This window comes from Humulus lupulus, chromosome 8 (assembly GCF_963169125.1).
Source record: "Humulus lupulus chromosome 8, drHumLupu1.1, whole genome shotgun sequence".
Lineage (NCBI taxonomy): Eukaryota > Viridiplantae > Streptophyta > Magnoliopsida > Rosales > Cannabaceae > Humulus > Humulus lupulus.
In genome coordinates, this window is record NC_084800.1 from 181,008,938 (window position 1) to 181,018,252 (window position 9,315).

The 9,315-nt window shown below is 39.8% G+C and overlaps 1 non-coding gene across 1 annotated transcript; it reads left to right on the forward strand.

Moving 5' to 3' along the window:
- Positions 1–2,948: 2,948 nt before the first annotated feature.
- On the forward strand, positions 2,949–3,055 carry LOC133798798 (small nucleolar RNA R71). Its single transcript, XR_009876017.1, has one exon. It is a non-coding gene; the product is annotated as a small nucleolar RNA R71 (small nucleolar RNA).
- Positions 3,056–9,315: the final 6,260 nt, after the last annotated feature.

Consider the following 9,315-nt stretch of genomic DNA (forward strand, 5'->3'; position numbering starts at 1 on the left):
AATCGACTTTTCAACTCTTCAAAGGCTTTCAAACTTGCTTCATCAAAATGGAAAGGTGTATAAAGTTGCAAAAAGGATTAGAGATCTTTGATAAATCCTTTATGAACCGCCTATAGAATCCCGAATGGCCAAGAATGCTTCTAATATTCTTCACTGAGGTGGGTGGTGGGAGCATTTCAATAACCTCAATCTTGGCTCTATCATCTTCAATACCATGCTTTGATACTTTGTGGCCCAAAACAATACCTTCCTTAACCATAAAGTGACATTTTTTTTCCAATTAAGGACAAGGTTAGTTTCTTCACATCTTTGCAAAACCTTAGCCAAATTACTCAAGCAATCGTCCTAAGAATCACCAAATATAGATAATCATCCATGAATACCTCTAAGCATTTATCCACCATATCAGTGAAAATAGCTATCATGCACATCTGAATTGTGGCAGGAGCATTGCATAAACTGAAAGGCATCCTATGAAATGCAAAAGTACCATAGGGGCAAGTGAAAGTAGTCTTGTGTTGATCCTTTAGAGCCATTGCAATCTGATTATAACCAGAATATCCATCTAGAAAGAAATTTAATCTCTCCCTCCAAGTCTATCCAACATCTGATCAATGAAAGGAAGAGGAAAATGATCTTTCCTAGTGGCCTTGTTCAATTTCCTGTAATCCATGCATATTCTCGACCCTGTCACAATTCTAGTACGAATCAATTCACTGTCTTCATTCTTCACCATCGTGATTCCACCTTTCTTTGGTATACACTGAACATGATTAACCTATGAGCTATTAAAAATGGGATAAATAATACTAGCATCAAGCCATTTAATGATTTAATTTTTCACCACCTCTTTCATAATAGGATTGAGCCTTCTCTACCCATCAATTGATCCTTTCTCAATATTTTCCAACAAAATCTTGTGCATGCATAGAGAGGGACTAATACCCTTAATGTCTGCAATGGTTCACCCAATGCCCTTCTTGAACTTTCTCAATACCTCAAGCCATTTTTCTTCTTGTTCTCTACTCAACTCAGCTGAAACAATGATAGGAAATGAAGAAGACTCACCCAAATAAGCATATCTCAAGTGGGAAGGTAGAAATTTCAAGTCCAACTCTGGTGGTTCCTCAACTGAAGGTCTTGGGGCTTGGAAAGCTCTAGAAGAGAGCTTTAAAGACTCAAAATGTCATCTTGAGCGTAAACCTTGTGAATTAGCTTCTAGCCAAGCCAAGTACTCATCCTCATCATTCGCTTGTGAATCAAAAAACAAAAGCCTCTATAAAGGATCATCAAGACAACTGTTTTCTAACTCTTTTGGTGCTAAAGAGTCCACCACTGAAACAATTGAACACTCCTCATCTTCATCCAGAAATCGCATAGCCTTGAAAACATTGAAAGTCACCTGTTCATCTTGGACCCTCGTAGTAAGTTCACCCTTCTGAACATCAATCAAAGTTCTACCTATTGCAAGAAAAGGCCGCCCTAAAATAATTTTTACCTCCCTGTTCGCCTCATAATCCAACACAATAAAGTCAGCAAGAAAAGTAAACTTGTCAACCTTCACTAACACGTATTTAATTTTCCCATCAGGATGAGCAAGAAATCAATCTACAAGCTGAAGAGTAACTGTGGTGGCCTGACCTTTCCAATTCCTTACTATCTAAACACAGACACATGCATTAAATTTATACTGGGGCTCAAATCACATAAAATCCATCCCACAATAGGAGTTACCAATAGTTCATGGAATGATACAACTTCCAGGATCTTTCATCTTCGGCGGCAACTTGTTTTGCAAGAAGGAGCTACATTCCTTAGTAAGGGCCACTGTCTCAAACACTCCCAATCATCTCTCTTAGTAAGAATGTCTTTCATGAACTTCCATAATTGGGCATTTTCTCTAGGGCTTCAACACGAGGAATATTGATATGTAGCGGCTTCAACATGTCAAGAAACCTTTTGAACTGACTCTCTTGATTTTGTTTCTGAAATCTCTGTAGAAAAGGTAACTTTTGGATTTCTCGGGAACTTTGTGGTGGTTCTGATGTGACCACATTCTAGGAAGAGGCTAATTTCATTGAATTTTCAGCATCTTTGCTTACTTTCTCATTATTTTGGATTGAAGAGAGCTCACCCTCATGCCCAACAGATTTCTTGGAATGTTCCAACCCCTTCCCATTTCTCAAAGTCATGACCTTGAATGTTCATTACCCACATTCCTTGGATTCTCCGTGTCATTTGTTAAAGCACCTTGAGGTTTATTTCTTAGCTCATTAACAAGTTTCCCAACTTGAGTTTCTAGGTTCCTCAAGGATGTTGGTTAACTTTGGATCATGGCTTCATTCTTCACTATGTACTCCTTCAACATGTTCTCAAGTGAATTGGATTGCACTGCTTGTTGTGGCCTTTGTTGTGGGGCTTGTGGAGGATAACCCGGTGGAAAAGTTGGTCTAGAAGGCATAGATGAAGTGCTAGGGCCAGCCCCTTGATTACTCCATTAAAAGTTGGGATGTTGCCTCCATGATGGATTGTAGGAATTAGAATAAGGACCATTCCTATTTTGATTTCCCATATAACATACAGCTGCGGAATTGGAAGGACAATTGTCAAAAGTGTGGTCTTCACCACAATACACACAAGAAATAATTTTCATTTGCCCCATTTGTGACCCCATAGGCTGCTCCATTGATTAATTCATCCCCATGTTCGTTATCTTAAGCATATTCAAAATATAGGAAACTTGAGCTGCCAAAGAAGTATGGGCATCTACATCATGAATGTCAGCCACCTAGACGCTCTAGTAATGGGCCATTGATAGTTGTTGTTGGATATCCTCTCAAGGATTTCAAATGCCTCATTATAAGACTTAGCAAGCTGAAGCATCTACCACCATTCTTGTGTGAGCGTTGAGACCATTATAAAAGGTCTCCATCTTGATGCAATGTAGAATGCCATGATGATGGCATTTCCTCAACAACTCCTTAAACTGCTCCCATGCCTCATATAAAGATTCTTCATCAAATTGCTGAAATGAAGTAATCTCATTGTGGAGCTTTACATTCTTAGTGGGAGAAAAGTACTTCATCAAGAAACACTCAGCCAACTCCTTCCAAGTAATCACAAAATCAGATGACAGAGAGTTCAACCAAGCTCTCGCTCTGTCTTTCAAGGAGTATAGGAATAACTTCATTCTCAAGGCATCCTTTGTAACTCCAGGTAGCTAGAAAGAATCACTCACTTCAATGAATAAGCGAAGATGAAGGTGAGGATCTTCTGTTGGCATTCCACTGAACTGGCCCACAGTCTGAATCATTTGGAACATAACTGGCTTCAATTCAAACTGCACAGCCTGAAATTCTGATCTTACAATGCCCGGATTGAGCTCGTTGAGGAGGGGGAGAGCGTATTGCCTAATGGCACAATCTCGATCATCAGCTACAATAACAACATTTTGCCCATTATTAACAGCTACTCCCCCTTGAGCTACTCTTTTTTGAGCAGCTCCTACTTTATTTACTACCCTTTGAGCGACTCCTTGTTGATCTCCTTGCTCGACATCCATCACTACTACTTCTAGGGGTGAACATTTGACCCGTAAAACCTGCAATCCTGCCTGACTTGCAATCCAAAAACTTGATTTTTTGCGAAACCCGTCGGATCTAGGTGAAATCCAGTCCGAACCCATGTCGGTTCAGGTTTTGAAACTAATGACACATGGGTTCGGGTGTAACTCGAACCCTTAACATAATTAAAAAAAAAAATTACCAAGGCCCAATTTGTAAAAAATAAACATTACCAAACTAACAACAAAGTTAAAAAAAAACATGTGAAAAGTAAAAAAAAAATTTGAAAAAGTGTCAAAAAAATGGTATTTTTGAATTTTTTTACCAAGGCCCATTTTTGGACCAATCCTACCCGAAACCTGACCAAACCCGAAACCCGAAATCTCCCTAAAAACTGAAAAACTTCGGAGCGGGTTCGGTACCCTATTTTCCCACCTGAAACCCGCGAAACTCGAACTTGATGCACCCCAAAACCAAAAACTCGACCCGTGTGCACACCTAACTACTTCCCTTTTGGATTTTTGTACTTTTCGCCTTCTTCTGAGTGTACGTTCAATTTATGGATCAAGGGGAAGTAGTTCAAGATCTTGATTCTCGTTCGTGCATTGTGTGAACCTTGCATGATAATCACCCAAGTTAGCACAAAAGAAAATTAAACTGAATTGCAAGATAATTAATTTCACAATAAATGACTTTAAATGATCCCCGACAACACCGCAGAAAACTTGTTGCGATTTTTCTTGTAGGGTATGCAAGTGTACATAATCTTCTAACAAGTAATAAAGTAGTAAGTAATTTTATCGTCTCTTCAAGGATTGTTTAAGCTAAATATTGCAAAAATTAAAACCAACAACTTGGAGCAAAAATTGAGACAAGGATTTGATTAAACTAAATGAACAAGGAAATAAATGGAAATTAATTAATTGACCCAACTAGATTAAAAACAGTAACAAGGGGTTGATTTCAATGATTATGAGGGGTTAGAGAACTAATTCACTCTAATACATAAATCTAGGTAAAATGTGGGCAAGTAATGCAGTCGCAAATTGGGCAGAGTTGACTAAGGCAATTATCTTGTCCTAATTCTTTTTCCAAAGCAATTTAGGTTCAATTCTTTAATTAACTACCATATTCCTATACCAAATTAATGTCAAGAATACCAATTTGTGTACAAACCTTCTAAGTCATGCAAGGTGATCATACATTCCTATATTCTCACAATTCAATACCTAAAAGTTAAGAACATGCATCACTCAAGTTTTGCATCCATTAATATCAATTTTTCCAGTATTAATATTAATTTAATTACCCACTAAAGTTGGCCAAACCATGGCAAGCATTACAATTTCATCACTTGATTGAACAAAACCCAAAATTGCGTAGCATTACTTACCCACAATGTCCAAAATTATATATTAGAGGTCCTTAGTTTCTCTAACTACAAAATGTTTAGTTCATGACCAAAGACAAAAAAATAGCAACAATCTATTCAGCCATTCATTCAAAATATTCAAAGCTAAGGTTGAAAATACAAAGATAATGAGAGAGAAATCAAGCCAATTTGTGTCCAAAGTGGTCCTCCTTCTTCATCTCTTCTTCTTCCTTGTATCTCTCTTCTTTCCTCTTATTATTCTGGTTTCTCTGTCCAAAAGGGATTGCCAAAACTGGTATGGGTGCTGGAACTCTCTAATGGTTTCTATGGAGGTAAGGTCATGAATGAGCCTCCCTCTCCTCTCCTCTCCTCTCCTTTTAGGTTTTTTTCTTACCAAAGTCAGAAAAACCCTTCTCTCCCACGTGCTCCATTCAAAGCTAAGGTTGAAAATACAAAGATAATGAGAGAGAAATCAAGCCAATTTGTGTCCAAAGTGATCCTCCTTCTTCATCTCTTCTTCTTCCTTGTATCTCTCTTCTTTCCTCTTATTATTCTGGTTTCTCTGTCCAAAAGGGATTGCCAAAACTGGTATGGGTGCTAGAACTCTCTAATGGTTTCTATGGAGGTAAGGTCATGAATGAGCCTCCCTCTCCTCTCCTCTCCTCTCGTTTTAGGTTTTTTTCTTACCAAAGTCAGAAAAACCCTTCTCTCCCACGCACTCCATTCAATTGGGAGCACTTCTGATGTAATAAGACAAATTCCAGTTGTCCTCACTGAAAAATTGCCACCACAGCACATGTCTAAGCCCCACTTAAGGTAACTCCACGTCATTTTCTCAATTCTCCAAAAAATGCTGAGAAATTCAATGCGGTCGCATTCCTGCGTTTTTTTTTATGCTTTACAAACTAAGTGAGTTACAACACTTACAACACTTACAATCCATAGAATCCTATATTTACCCAACAACTTTGCCATTTATTCTGAGCCATTTTTATCATTTCTTAGCAACCATGAAACAATAAAGACAACAATAATTAACACATAAAACAAAAATAAAAATTAAATTAAATACAAAATAAACACAAATAGCACACATCACTGAAACTAGCTCATTTTATTAGCCTAAAAGTGCCTTAGATAACTCTATTTTCTAGAGTTATCAAGGAGCTCGGAGGATGTTGGCATATTGTTGGCATTTGTTACATTTCTTTACATAATCAATCAAATTTCCATTCATCGTAGGCCAAAAGAATCCTTGTCTTAGAATTTTCTTGGTTAGGCTCTACCCCCCAGCGTGGTCACCACAGAAGCCCTTATGCACTTCTTGGAGGATGAACTTGGCTTCCTAATCAGACACACACCAGAGTAGCGGTAATGAATATCCTTGCATGTACAACTTATTGTCCATGATTACGTACCGAGGAGCCTGGTAAAGTAGCTTCTTAGCCATTTTCTTGTTCTGTGGTAGTTCTCCAGAGACAACGTACTTCACTATGGGTTCCATCCAACCGTCCATGGGTTGGACCATTTCCAGTTCCTCGAGCGCATCCCTTCCTTTTATTCTCCATATATAGTAACTAAGTATATATATACTCCACCACAGTCTATCTGCATTGATGTTTGGAGAAGCCAGGTAGTTAATGGGGAGCACATTGAGCAACTCCACATCCTTGGTGGTAGCTAGCTTGTCTAGAGCATTAGTGTTGGAATTTTGCTCCCATGGAACTTATCGGATGGTAAACCTTTTGAAGCTGTGTAGCATTTCTTGGGTCTTTGCCAAGTAAGCAGCCATCTTGGCTCCTCGAGCTTGGTACTCTTCGAGGAATTAGTTTACGACCAGTTGAGAATCACTATATATCTCGAGTCACTCAACCTTAAGCTCCTGGGAAACTCGCACTCCGGCTATCAAGGCCTCATACTCAGCTTCATTATTTGAGGCATCAAATCCAAATCTCAGAGCACTATGAACCCTATGTCCCTCGGGGGACACCAAGATAATAAATGCTCTGACCCCGTTCTCGTTGGAGGGCCCGTCCAAGAACAACTTCCAAATGGGCCCAACAAGCTGGGATTCCTCGGATGCACTCCATGATAAAGTCTGCCAAAGCCTGCCCCTTTATGGTAGTCCTCAGGTGGTAAGTTATGTTGAAATGACTAAGTTCAACTGCCCATTTGAGGAGTCTCCCAGAGGACTCTGGATTTTGGAGGACTTGCCTTAGTAGCTGGTTGTTAAGGACTCTAATGGGATGTGCCTGGAGGTCCATGGGTTGTGGAGCAGCTGACACTCGGTCTTGAACTTGTGGAGGTGCCACCTATTGACGTGGGGGTTGAGCTCCTACATGAGCATGATTAGGGCATGCTCCAACCCTAGCATGCTGGTGGAGGTGCCCTAATTTGATGAGATTCTCACTTTCATCGCGAAGTTGTCTCCACTCATTGGTGTGGTGTCCAACATTATTGTGGAACTTGCATAATTTCGTAATATCCCTCTGCTCCCTTTCTCTCCAAATGAGCTAGGGCCTCCAGCAGTGGACCTACTGTTCCATGGCCATGAAAATATTATCACGAGTATCAACCAAGTTGGTGTACTCAGAGTACTGAGGAGTGTATTTCTCATCAGGAGTGCCGATTCTCTTTGGCTTCTTACTCCATATGCTCTTTACCCTGCTTTTGCTTCTGCTCGGGTCCTCACCGGGCGCAACTAACTAGGCAGGAGCAGCTATTCCAGCACTAAAAGTAGGTTGATAAGCACTGAATCTAATGGGATCTTCTCTATACCCGATAGGCTTGGTGCTGTAGCCAGCTTGAGGAACAACTGGACAGTACTGCGGGGTGCTCATAACACTCATTTTTACTGTAGTGTAAGACTAGAACTGGGTGTTAGGAACAAGTTTCCTAATATGCAGCAGAATTGTGTGATGGGTTGTGTAATGCCCTAATCTCCAGGGACCATTACGGTGTGCATTTGAACAGTGCTAAACTCCCTAACCGAGTCATTTGACCATAATTGTGTAACTAAGTATGATTAGCGGTTTAGGGTTAAATTTTTTGGTTAAGATACAACACTTCACTAAAATGTTTACCAAATACATTGGGATCCCAAAAATATAATTTAAAGGTTAATTACAACAAAATATTTACAACCAGCCGACCTAAGCGGCAAAATATGGTTTAACCCTAGTTCCTCTTTAAACCCTCGGCCGTGGCGATCGACCAACCGCATATGTACACATCGCCACCTAGGCTCTCCAACTCAAGGATGGTCCAGCTTTCTTTTCCCTTTACTTGCATCACATAGCACCCATGAGCCGAAGCTCAGCAAGAAAATTTAATATGCTCATGAACAAGTAATAACAAGTTACTAAGTCATAACAGGCATGCCTAGCAGTAATAACCCTACTCATGCATGCAAACATGTACAAATAAATGTTTGTGAAGTCTTACACTCTGAGTAGATGACTAATAAGTCTCTCGATCTGAGGTAGATGACTAATAAGTCTCTCTGAAGTAGACGACTAATAAGTCACTCTCTAACTAGACGACTGATAAGTCTATCTTGGTCAGATGACTGATAAGTCTATCTTGGTCAGTTGACTGATAAGTCTATCTCGGTCAGATGACTGATAAGTCTATCTTGGTTAGATGACTGATAAGTCTATCTAAGTCAGATGACTGATAAGTCTATCTCGGAATAGTTGACTCATAAGTCACTCTCTAGGATAGGTGACTAATGAGTCACTCTCGAAATCAGATGACTGATAAGTCTATCTCTGTGTAGATAACTAATAAGTCTATCTCTGAGGTCCCATACCCTCCTAGCCATGTGACGTGTAGGTCACCTTAGCCTTTTGGCTCTGGCTCTAAATAACTAGCCTTTAGACTAGATAAGCGCTTTTAGTTTTCATCGAACTTAAGGTCAGTCAAGCATTTCATGCTTCTGATGATAATTCTTATGTCGGTTAGATCTAATCTTTTCGACTTGCGTCAAACACGCAAATACCATTCTTGACTCATAAACCAATGCCATACGACCTGTGCTCAATACTACTGCTGAACTTGACTAATTTGGGGCCGCGACTCAAAAGGGGAAAAGTGGCCAAAGTGAGTTTTTAGTCATGGGAACTTAAACCTAAGGGCTCGAGATCGATCTTACTACCCAGTTTGGTAGGATTTGACATCCCAGAGGCTAGGACTTGGTTCGGTAGTATTTATTTACCCATTTTTATGGGATTTTATATTATGCTTGTGAGTAGGTTATCACCAGGGGCTTGGAAACAAGATCGTGCTTGTGGCTCATTTATTGGTAACCTGTGCTTGGACCAAAGGTAAGAAAACTGCACTCAGTGTGTGATTCATGTGATGCATAAGACACATGTGATT